This window comes from Pteropus medius, unplaced genomic scaffold (genome assembly GCF_902729225.1).
Source record: "Pteropus medius unplaced genomic scaffold, Ma_sr-lr_union100, whole genome shotgun sequence".
Taxonomy (NCBI): domain Eukaryota; kingdom Metazoa; phylum Chordata; class Mammalia; order Chiroptera; family Pteropodidae; genus Pteropus; species Pteropus medius.
In genome coordinates this window covers 19,095,489-19,107,972 of record NW_024351729.1, presented here as the reverse complement: position 1 = coordinate 19,107,972, position 12,484 = coordinate 19,095,489, and the positions used below count along the sequence as shown (strand labels likewise).

Sequence of the window (12,484 nt, the reverse complement as noted above, 5' to 3'; positions counted from 1 at the left end):
ATGACTAGAATGTTCTAAGAATATCAAGGACACCAGTGTGGCTGAAGAGAAATGATCTAGAACTGTATTGTCCAATATGATGCCCACTAATTACAGTTGGCTATTGAGCTAATCTGATTTGAGAGGTGCTGTAAAATACTGAAAAATGTCTCATTAAAATATTTATATTGATTATTTGTTAAAATGATAATATATGTACTAGATTAAATATAGTATGCTATTATTTCACCAGCTTTTGAGTTTGTAAAAATGTGCTACTAAAAACTTTGCAATTGCATGTGACTCATATTAAAATACTATTGGACACTGCTGAATTAGAAGAATGGTTGGACAGCTGGTCAGAGAGAAAGGGGAGGAACAAATTATGTAGGCCACTGGAAAGACACTGGCTTTATTTAAAAAAAATAAAGAGCCCCTGCTGAGATTGGACAGAGGAATGATGGATTAGGCCTATATTTTGCAAGAATTTGTCCACTGACCATGTTAAAAAGAAAGCAAGAAGAACAGAAGCTTTACAGTAAGAGAGGTGGTGCCAAGAGTATTTTGTGACGAAGTGAACGTAGAACTGGAAAGAAAGATAGGGGTAAAAAACGAATCCAAGGTTTTAAGTCTGGCCAAAAAAATGGAAGGATGGTGTTGCCATCAACTGGTATGGGCAGTGTGGTGGGAAAATGAGCTTTGGGGCAATGGTAGTGAAGACCGGAGTTTGGTTTTGGATCTTAAGTTTAAAAAGCCTATTAATTTCAGGGTCTTTCTGGAATTATTAAAAGTAAGAAGCTATAGGGAATGCAGTTAGCATTAATGTAATGGCTAGGTGGAGAGCCAGAGGAGAGAAAGAGCAATTAGGGGGATTGTTTTATGAACTGTATAAATGTCTAACCCATGTGTTGTTTACTTGAAACTAATAATAAATTTTTTTAAAAAAGTAAGACGCTAAAATGAGCCTTCAAATAATAAAGATATAATAGATTTTGCAATGATGAAGAGTGAGTTCCAAAAGTTACGTTAGATGTATTTTAGGCAAGAAAAAGGTGAGAGAAGCGAACTACATGGATACACCATCCTTAGTTTTTCATTTTCCCACTAATGAATGATTTTAATGTTTCCACTTCTTTGCATTTACCAACAATGCTAGTGTGGAGGTCCTTGGCAAATGAAGCTGCTGGATCAAAAATGCGTCTATATAAATTTTCATAAGTTTTGCCAAGTATTGTATCAATTTATACTACAAACAATGGTGAATACAAAAGCCAGTTTCTTAACCCACTTGGGAATAGGCACTGAGTATTATCTAACTTAAATCTTTGCCATGTGTAAGCAAAATAAAAGCTCTAATTGATCTTTTTTATCATTTCTTTGTTGTTTATAATATTTTCATATGTTCATTATTTTAAACATTCCTGTTGATGTTTTTTTGCCATTTACTAGGTTCATAGAGTTATAATTAATAAAAAATGGACATATTTAAAGGATAAAAATTGAAGCTCTGACAATGAATATACCTTTGAAATTGTCATCACATTCAAGATAAGAAATGTGTCTATAACACACAAAGTTTTCTAGATACCTCTTCGTAGTCTCTCTCTCTTGTTCCTCCTATCTCCCAGCATCTCCCAGGAGACCATTAATCTGTTCTGTGTCACTATAGATTAGTTTACATTTCCCAGAGTTTTATAAAAATAGAAAGCACTCTTTTTGTATATTACTTCTTTTATTCAGGAAAATTATTTGAGATTCATGTCGTGTATACTGATTATTCATTATTTTTTAATTTAAAATATTTCTGTCGCTGAATAGTATTCTATTATATAGATACGTCTCATTTACCTATTTAATTGATGATGGACATTTGAGTTGTTTCTAGTTTTGGCTATTATAATAAGGCTTTTATATATATTTAATGTTAGTCTTCGTATAGAAATAAGTTTTTTTTTTTCACTTAGATTAAACATAAGAATGAAATAGCTGGATAACATGGTGGGTGAATGTTTATATTCTTAAGAAATCGCCAAACTTTTCAAAAAAAGATCTTTTTGTCATTGATATCTAATTCAATTACAGTGTGGTCAGAGAATGTACCTGGTATGAATTGAATCCATTTGAAGTTATTGAGATTTGATTCATGGCCAACAATACAATCTTTTTTTGTAAATATTCCATATGCATTTGAAAAAAAAATGTGTGTTCTGCTATTTTTTGATAGAATGTTCTATAAATATGAATTCAGTCAACTTGATGGATAATAATTTTAAAGTCTACTATAATCTTGCTGATTCTCTGTTTTATCAATTTGAAAAAGATATTAAAATCTCTGATTATATTTGTGAATTTGTCTATTTCTATCAGTTTTTGCTCTCTGATTTTTAAAGTTTGTTATTAGGTATATACATATTTGGGATTATTATGTCATCTTAATCTATCGTTATGAAATAATTTTATTTATTCTTAGTGTTTTTTTGCTATGAAATCTACTTTGATATTAATATAGCAATTCCAGCTTTCTTTAAGTTTGTCTTCAAATGATATTTTTTTCAGTCTTTTACTTTTAACTGATTTATGTTTTTATATTTAAATTGAGTTTTATGAAAACTATATATAGTTGGGTCTTGATATCTATCAAATCTGATAATCTTTGCCTTTTAATTGGGATATTTAGACTACTTCATGAAATGTGATTATTGACATGGTTATCCTCTGCCTATTATCTTGCTATTTGTTTTCTATTTATCCCTATCTATACTTTGTTCAGTTTTTCCTCCCTTTTGTTATTTATTTAGATTAAGTAGAGTTTATGATTCCATTTTATCTTTTGTCATCTTATTGAATTCTCTTATTACTTTCAAAAAAAATTAGTTTATTTTCCTGGGCTTTAAAGGTATATGATAACATTTTTCACATTTAACAATATGTTTGCCTCATTTTTCAAAATAAAAAATGGAAACCGAAGCTCTCATCCCTGGCTCCTTATCCCTCCTGACTGGAGTGACTGAGAAGCTAGAGCATATAAGCTGGTAGATCTTACAGGATGCATCTGATATTCTGGGGGTGAGGTGGGCGAAAAAAGCCTACAAGTTCCCTCGATGAGGTGGTACACTGGCCATGTGTGGTCTTTTGAAGGTCTGCCTGATCCCAGTCACTGTCTTAGATGTGGAAGGAACCCAGTCACTCAGCACACGCCTGCATTAGTGGGCAGCATTGCCTCAAGTTCCTGTGGCTGACAGAGGACCCTTACTTACATCTAGGCAAAATAATAATTAAGGAAGCTTGTAGGTCCATGCTTTAAGAGAGAACAATCTATTTGACAGATAATGCAGCTTGACTCCAAGAGCAAGAACAATTGTGTCTTCCATTTTATTCCACCATCCCCACTGAAAGTTTTTCATAGCTCAAAACCCACAATATTCCTATTCGTATGAAGACCAAGGGCACATACAGGAAATAAAACACAGGAAAAGAAAAAAATACTTAAAGGATCTTAGCAATCTGAGGAATGGCGAGTAAGTCTAAATTCTATAAGAGATATTTTCCAAAAGTAGAACTCATAAAGTGTATAAAGTCAAAGGTCAGATGTAGTTCCAAACTATATTTGTAATGATAAGATCAAGTGAAAGAAATAAGCTAAACCAGAGAGGAAAATACAAGAATATGAGAATCACAAGGGAATAATAAAAAAATAAACTGGAGGATAGATCCCAGAGACATAAGATACCAATAATAAGTGTTTCAGAAAAAGTAACAAATAGAGGCAAAATAATAATTAAACAAATAATAGAATAATTCATAAACTGAAAAAAAGAGTTATCCTTCAGAAGCCCAAGGTTGGGATAAATCAAAAAAAAAAAAAAATCTTGGTGACATACCAAGAATAAATCTACATAAAGAGTAAGGTATTTTAAAAGGTAAGAAAATTATACTGTCGACAGATTTATATATGCTACTGCAAGCAAGAAGACAGTAGAACAACACATAAAGACTACTGAGAGGAAAAGACTGAGAGCCTCACAACCAATAACCAGACAAGAACTCATTATATGTCCCAACATCACTGTAGCAATCTCCTGGGGTTCTCTTAACTTGGGTTATTTACTTAATAGGACCTATCCACCTTTTGGTTTCAGAATTTCATAGAAATCTCTGCTCTGTGATGTCCCCATTTACAATTCTCAGTATTTATATCTCTGTAATATATTCTTTTGTTTGTTTGTTTATTTTTCTTCCTTTACTTCAATGATATTTGGAAATGAAAGACAGATAAATGCTTGTAATTACCTGTGTGTGTGTGTGTGTGTGTGTGTGTGTGTGTGTGTGTGTACATGTACATGCATGTATTTCCATTGTATCTTGTGCAAAATCATATAAACATTTTGGTTAATTGGGCATGCATAAAGAATGTAGGATGGTTTCCACTTTGTACATAAGGAGTTTATTGTCATGTTTTTCAGTTATTAGAAGACAAATTACACACATAGAGAGAAGGTGTTAAGAGTAGAGAAGGTGTTAAGAGTCAAAGCTTCTTGTCTTTACTTGCCACTCTGTGATCTATTTAATAAATGAAAATTACTAGACATAAGTATCATAATTATCTAAACACCAACTAGGAATCATATCATTGAACTGATTATTTTAAATTACTGTTGACAGAATCCACTCCAACTAAACAATAGTGCTTCACTTCATATGGAAACTTTTCAATTTATTGATTTTTCTTTATTAAAGCATGTCTTTCATAAATAATTGCATAGTTGTTTTTCTGCAATTTCTCATTCAAAAATTTTTAGAATTTTATGTAGGATAAACCAAAAAACATGCTTTGAAATAAGTATGTTTGGTTAGAAGGCATTTATTAAGTTGGTTTGTTTGTAAGCAAAAGATTTTTAAAAATGAAGGCAATATCTTTCTTTCACTGGAAGCTATAATTGGCACTGAGCCATCCATATCTTAATTTTGTAAGTTTTATGCCTCTATGCTAGACAGATGTTTATCTAAATCATTTAAATCTCTATCTCCTACATTTTAGACACATTTAGCAGTAAGAGATGCTCCCTGTGTAACAGCATAGATTAAAAGTTAATTAAAAATAAGTTAAAGAAGGAGAAAAATAATTACCTTTCCATAGGCATTTGTTTCATTTTTGGCATGTTAAATCGAGAAAGTGGAATGAAGGCTTGAAAATCAGAAACATTTTTTTAAATCATTATTGTTTGCTTCTTTATGTACTGAGAAGTGCCAAGTTAATTAAGAAACGTAATTCATTTAGTAATGCAGGATGGCTAATGGATAGAGTAACCCTGCTCATTCAGTAGGATTATTTTATAGGAGTGATGTTTTTAAAGTTCTATACCTAAATTATCCATCAAAGTGGAAATCACTAATATTTAAATGGAAATTCTCACAGGATTTAAAATATAGTAGAATACAAGAAGAGGAATTTGGGGAGTTTTTCCTGCCACTTTGAAAATGTATAAACTCTACTTGAAAAATAAATGTAATGAAGTGATTTTATATATCCAATTTTATGCTACTGTGATTTAATGGGGGGGAAATCCTGCTAAATGGCTGCAGAATTTAGGTTTCCTGTATATACTCTGACACTCTCCTGCTGTGAATATCTTTTCAACCTTTATAAATCCCTAGAGCTATTTCATACAGTGGTATTGTTAGGGCAAAGGGATTAGTGTACATGTATTATGGATCTCAAAAATATCTTTAGATTAGGACAAATTATTTTCAGCCACCCCCAATAGAACACTGCTAATTGCCATATATTTATTTTAAATTCTTCATGATAACAAACACTATAATTAGAACTGCAAAATTATTGCCATTAAAGAACATTTTAATCACCTTAAATTTGCAACAACAAAACAATCTCTTTACACTAAAATGATATAAATAGCTATATGAACAGACAGGAATACAAATGCATTCTGATTTAGAGACATCGATTCTTTGCGAGGAGTCCAAGGCGACTGTTCATCAAAACAGGTCATGTCCAGCTAAAAGTGACAGAAATAGTAACTAGATTCTTCAGCTCTCATTCCTATAGGTTTAGTTAATAGTTAATTAATTAATAATAGGGTCCATTAGACCTCAAAAATATATTGTTCTGCAAAGGAAATATATTATTTTTATATTTTCTCTTTTATGCTCTATAATGCTCTATAATGCTCTATGAAACACTTTAAAAGTTTCTGATAGTGAAAATTATATAAATAAATTCTTGAACAAAGAATTCCCTATAGAATTTCTATTAGTTTGTATTTAACAATAAAGAGATAAAGGCTTTTAGAATAAAATAAAGGGGGAGGTAGAAAAAGCTATTTCATTGTTTAATTATTAACCTTTGAGTTCCACTTAGCACCTTAAACAAAATAAAACATACAGCCCTATCGCTAGTGACATATATTAACACAATGCAAAGTTTTAAAAGGATTTTTAAACTTCACCTAGGTATGCAGTGTGGAATGATGGAAAAAAACGTAAGCTTTGGCATTGATAGACTGAGGTTCTCATTTAAACTTGCTGCTTCTTAGCTGGTCTGATCAATTTACTTCTGTGGGCTTCTGTTTCACTACTTCCACTGTTGTGATCATTATACGTCAGCCTGGACTTGACTCCTGATAATTTGTGCACAATATTGCAATCATCATTGGGGTCTGTGGCTGGTGCCTCAAGTCAATCTTTTGGGTTTTTTTGTTTTTTTGTTTTTTCAGGAAGAAATTATCTGGAAGTAAGGAAGCTGGTTGTGTCCCAGGGACAAGGTTTTTCTTTTGCTTTGTACTTGTCTGCCATGCTCTAGCTTATGTTAAGGGGGAGTCAAAAGCAGTTTTACTGCACAAAGGTCATAATACTTCTAGAAGGCCCACTAATGCTTCAAAGGGTCTGACATGAGATAAGTACTGAACATATAGTCATACCCATTCTCATCTACAACACATCTTTGCTTTCAAGCAGCATTAATCAAAGATAATTTTGGTCAGTTCTTAATTATAATGAAAGAATATCTAGTTTTCAATATCCTTATTATGGTCTAGTTAAGATTTAATATGAATTGCAAATTCCTCCTGGCATAAATTAAAACTAAATTTAATTTTATCTAAAATAGAACTAAATTTGAGTCTCTGGTTCAAATGGAAGAGCTGCGTTCCATATTTTATGCAGTATCCCTACTCATGCTTGAATTATAGAAGATCAGCTAAGATATGAAGTTTTCCCTTTTTATCCCTTTCTTGGTTCATTTTATATTCATGTGTGTCTGTGTGGGGGGTTCTTTGTTTGTTTTAATGGAACTCTGCTGTAAGGAGCATAGAGAGGGGAGGTATAAGAAAAAAAAAAAAATCAGCCTTGCGTGGAGATTCGGTATCAGCATATACAGGTGGAACCAAAGTATGATTAAAATTGGCAGAGACTTTTCAGTTTACTATTAAAAAAATAACACCTCGTCTGGATTAAATTCATACTCTTGTTATTATAAAATATGGGTGCAAAGAGGAAAAAATTTCTTCAAAACTAAGTCTGAAAGAAATGGACTAGACCTTGACTCCAGATCATTTGTGAGCAACAGTGCAATCAACATTGGAGTCTATGGCTGATGCAGGCAAATCAAGTTTACTAGAAATGAATTACCTGGAAATAAATTAGTTGTTCCCCAGGAGCAAGGTGTCTCCTTGTCTTCAGAATTCTGTCACACTCTGAGTTAAACCAGAACTACAACAAAGATGATAAGAGGCCACCTGCTGGCTGACACTGATCATCAAGCTCCTAGTCCAGCCTAGCACAGTTGGACCAGTAAATTCAATGTATTTTATCAACCACTTATGAAGGACTATAGGAGGTTCTAGGTAAAGAATGATGCTAATGGTTCTATTTTAAGGAGCTTTTAAAATTGGCTTCTCTACTCCATGTACAAATAGTTTCATCAATAAAAATTTCACAATAAAAACAATCATTGTTTTAACTGACATAAAGAGAGCTCACATAGCACATTTGCATGTTTGAAAACAGTATACTGGTATGTTCCATCCAATAACAATATGCCATATTACAAATTATATAGGAAACAAGGGAAATTATTTTTCATTAAATAAATACAAATATGTTAAAATTAAGTCTGCCTCTTGGGCAAAATTTATCAAATGCATCTAATTACATAGGATAAAAACCCTAATACATGCAGCTGCTTGGAGCTCAAGAGCAGATTACCAGGGAAAGTGATAGAAACATGAATCAGCCCTTAAGGCTGATCATCTGCAGGAATATCATCTGTCAGGCTCAGGAAGGCAAATCAGATCGCTCATGGCTATGTCAGAATTCTTGCTGACTCTGCAAAACTGCATCTATCTGAACTTCACCATAATGGGTTCTCTACTCTTTAGGTACAAAAAAAGTTCTATCTTGAGGTTTTATATTATCCTACGTATGATTGGAAAAGGCCTAATTAGAATGTTATAGCAGATATAATATGTCATTTAGAAAAGCAAAATGAAAGCTAGTACCCATAAGGGAAGAGAAAGTACAAACTTTGAAAGGAAAGAGATGAGGAAAAAAAACAGCAAATAGAAAAGCAAATGAGCTTGACACAACTTTACTCTCTAAAGGGTATTAGAGATCTCTAAATCTGGCCATTTCATCATTCTCAAAATATGCTTCTGCAACAATCCCTTGATTGGAGTATTAGTAAAAGCTTTTCTTGGCAATTCTTCTTGGTCTCCTTTTTCCTACCTTAGTTTGATAAATGCCTTTTTTTTTTTTTGAGATATTATTCCTTTGCTACAAAATATTTTCAGAGGAAAAAAAGAAACACAATGAGCTGACTAAGAGACTGGCATGTAAAACACTAGCATTAGCAAAATAGTCTTGCACATTGTCCTTGAAAGGGCATATTCTGGGTAGAGGCCACTGGAGAAGTGATGCTAAATGCCAGGGATGTTCTTACAGCTAAATTAAAAGATAAGCCATTGTGTCATCAATATGAAAGGGTAAGGTGCTGCTGGGATTGTATGTTTCAAAAAAAGTATAGTCATAACTAGTCCTCAGAGAAACAAGCAACCCCCTTTTCTGGCATGGCTCACTCTTCTGCATTCTGAGTGCTTAACAATAATGTTTTAGAGTAAAAATGAGTAATAGTGTTCTAACAGTGACTGTCACAGTTTGGCTCACATCCTATAATCTCTTTTGTAGGTTAAACTTTTTTTTTCAAAGCCCATAATAATTTTTGTGGGGAAAGAATTTAGTTCAATAATTTGGGAGAAGAAATGATCTAGTAACAAAGAGGAGACTAATGTGGGAAGAGGGAGAAAAGATGTTTAGCAGTACAGACTATCAAATTTTATGTGAGTACCAAGAGTTGATGATGCCTCTTACCGTTTCTAGGAAATGACTTTTAAATTAATTGCTTTATTTTTGATAAATAAGTGTGGTTTTTTTTATAGATTTATTGTGAATATGAGATGGGGTTAAAATTAACCAATTCATTCATACATATGTTTATATGGGTTTAAAAAATATTACTAAACAAAGCTAGATAGAATTAAAGCAGACAGTAATAACCCAAAGCAATATTCTCTTAAGATTTAAAATGCATTCACTCATTCATTCATTTATGTAGTTTGTAGTGTTATGTAAAGAATTTGCAGCTCTATGAGTGACCATAACAGTGAAATTTTACATAGTCAGGCTTCCCTAAGGACATGATTTTAGTGCTGAGATCTAAAGGATTGGTAGGTGTTAACTAGGCAAAGAAAGGTAGGAAGACCATTATAAGTAGAGAGAACAAATATGCAAAGGCCCTGAAGAGTATGTACGTGGTGAGTATTGGGACTGTGGGAAAATCGGTTGGACTAGGCCAGACAGACTAAGGAGGAAGATAATATTAGATGAGGTTGGGGAGTTAGGTAGAGGCCAGATTATCTGAGATGGAATAGGTCATATTAAGAGATTTTAATTTTTCCTAAGAGCAAAGCAAAGCAATTTATGATTCTTAAACTGGAAGGGTGGGATTGGAGGAAATCATACACAAATCATAGTGCAGTGTGGAAAATCATTATACCTACAAAATAAAGAAAAGAGGAGTATTAGGCACACTGTATATATTAAGACAGCTTCGGAGTAATATTTAAGCAAGTGGCCCTGCCCTTTAGAAGTGAGGATAAGATAACCCTGCCTTTAGGGTCATTCTTTCTTTTTATTGGAAGATAGTACACATTCACAGTCAGATAGTTCTATTGTCTCATCTTGTAGGACCCCAGAAGTCCCACAGCCTTTCTTCATTTTGTCCCATCTCTTTCCCCTTTATTTCAAGCTAGCAGTGCTTCCACTGGTCTAACACACCTCTATTCCTAACTTCTGCTGAGATGGCTGATTAGATCCATGAGTCAACCCATAATCTCCTTATAGAGTTATTGCCCAGCCCAGCTTTTGGTGTTCTCTCTAGAACACATTTTTCTCAGTTTTTTGCAATATAGATAGGCTGAGAATTTTTTAAATCTTCGAATTCTGGTTTCTTCTTTCATTCATCTTCAATTCATCTCTTTCCTCTCACATTTTACTACAGGCAGCAAGGAGAAACCAGGTCGTACTCTCAACACTTTGCTTAGAAATTTCCTCAGTTGAATATCCAAGTTCATCACTTATTAATTTTCACAAAGCACTAGAACACAAATCAGCCAAGGTCTTTGCTGCCTTATAACGAGGATCACCTTTCCTTCAGTTTCCCAAAACATGTTCCTCATTTTTGTGAGGCCTCATCAGAATCACATTTAACATCCATAGTCCTATCAATAAACTCTAAAGCAATTGAGGCTTTTTTCTAACATGCATCTCAAAACTCTTCCAGTCTCTACCTATCACCCAGTTCCAAAGTCACATCTCAATTTTTAGGTATGTTACAGCAGCACCACCTTCTTGGTATCAAAATCTGCATTAGTTTTCTAGGGCTGCCATAACAAACTACCACAGACTAAGCATCTTAATCAACAGAAACATATTTTTTCACAGTTTTGAAAGCTAGAAGTCAAGATCTAGGTGCCATCAGGATTGGTTTCTACTGAGTCCTCTCTCCTTGGCTGGCAAACAGCTGACTTCTTACTATGTCCTCACATGGACCTTCTGTGGGTACACATCCCTGGAGCCTCTTTCTCCAAATTTCCTCTTCTTATAAAGACACCAGTTATACTAAATTAGGACACCATTTAACCTTAATTACCTCTTTAAAGGCCCTATAGAGACAATCATGGGATTAGGACTTCAACATATAAATTTTTTTTCAGCCCATAATAGTAACCCCTTCCCACGCTCCTGCTAAACTCCATAGTTCCTTCCTAGGAAATTCACTTGTTAGGCTGGAACCCTGATCATCTCACCTGGATCCTGTTAGTCCTTTTATCCCTACCTCTGGTACTCTTGTATCCACTGCTATAGGTTTTATGTTTAGATATTCAATACATAGATTTGGAATTCTAATTTCTTTTAATAAAAATGAGGTAAACTATATGCGTATATATATATATGTGTGTATGTAAATATATATATATATAAACATATGTATGTATAAAACATTTTTATATATTACAGTCCTGCACCACATAATGATGTTTTGGTCAACGACAGACTGACTACATGATAGTGGTCCCATAAGATTATAAGGGAGGTTAATTTTCTGTAAGAAATGGAAAGATATGCATTTTAGGAGGAAATATTGTTTTTTTCCCTATGATGCGGACAATATCTGCGGGGCGTGGCAATAGATTCCCTTTTACTCACAGCACCTCAGTTTGGAGGGCACAAGTCGCATACCAATCAGTCAGCCTCTGACCTGTCCCAACACAGAGAAGCCTGTCCCTCCACTGCCACATATTCAGAGGGCGCTAAGTCCTCTTGGATCTAGCTTGAAGGTCTTCAGAGTAAATGGCTGTACATTCTTTTTTGAGGACCTGATATCCCATACACAGGTCCATGGGAGCTACCTTAACAAGTATTAAGTGCCACTGCCACTTTAGTAAAAGCTTTCTGTGGTACTGTCTAATCAGTCTGTCCCTGTACTTTGGCAATATTTTTGGGTTTTAATAATGTAAAGCATGGTAAGTGTTATTTCTTCCATCAGTTCAATGCCAGAGAGCCCTTTGTACCAAATAGGGCCAATGGAACCAAAAACAAATTTCCAAAGTCAAAATACTGAGTCCTCAGTTCTATATACTCTCCATGTTAAATGCTCTCTTTTTCAATTAATACCACAGATTCCCTTAAACTGACAACTGCTCCAAAATGCAATAGCCCAAACCACATTGCCATGACAATCTCCTATGTTCCATCTTGATTTCTTATTCCTATAGATCCTCAGGCCACCTCTCACTCTTGACAGTCACTATTATGGTTTCTCCTCAATATTTCCAATCAATTCAACCCACATCTCTGTTCATAGAGGAGCAACGACACCTTCTGTGTTTTATTTCTGACTCTATCAGAAGGAAGCAGTGTGTGTCTGTGT

The 12,484-nt window shown here is 33.8% G+C and overlaps 1 protein-coding gene across 1 annotated transcript in view; it reads right to left on the bottom strand.

Moving 5' to 3' along the window:
* LOC120587738 (sperm-associated antigen 16 protein-like) overlaps positions 1–12,484 on the bottom strand; it is a 448,498-nt gene that overhangs the window by 248,984 nt on the left and 187,030 nt on the right. The window lies entirely within an intron of this gene.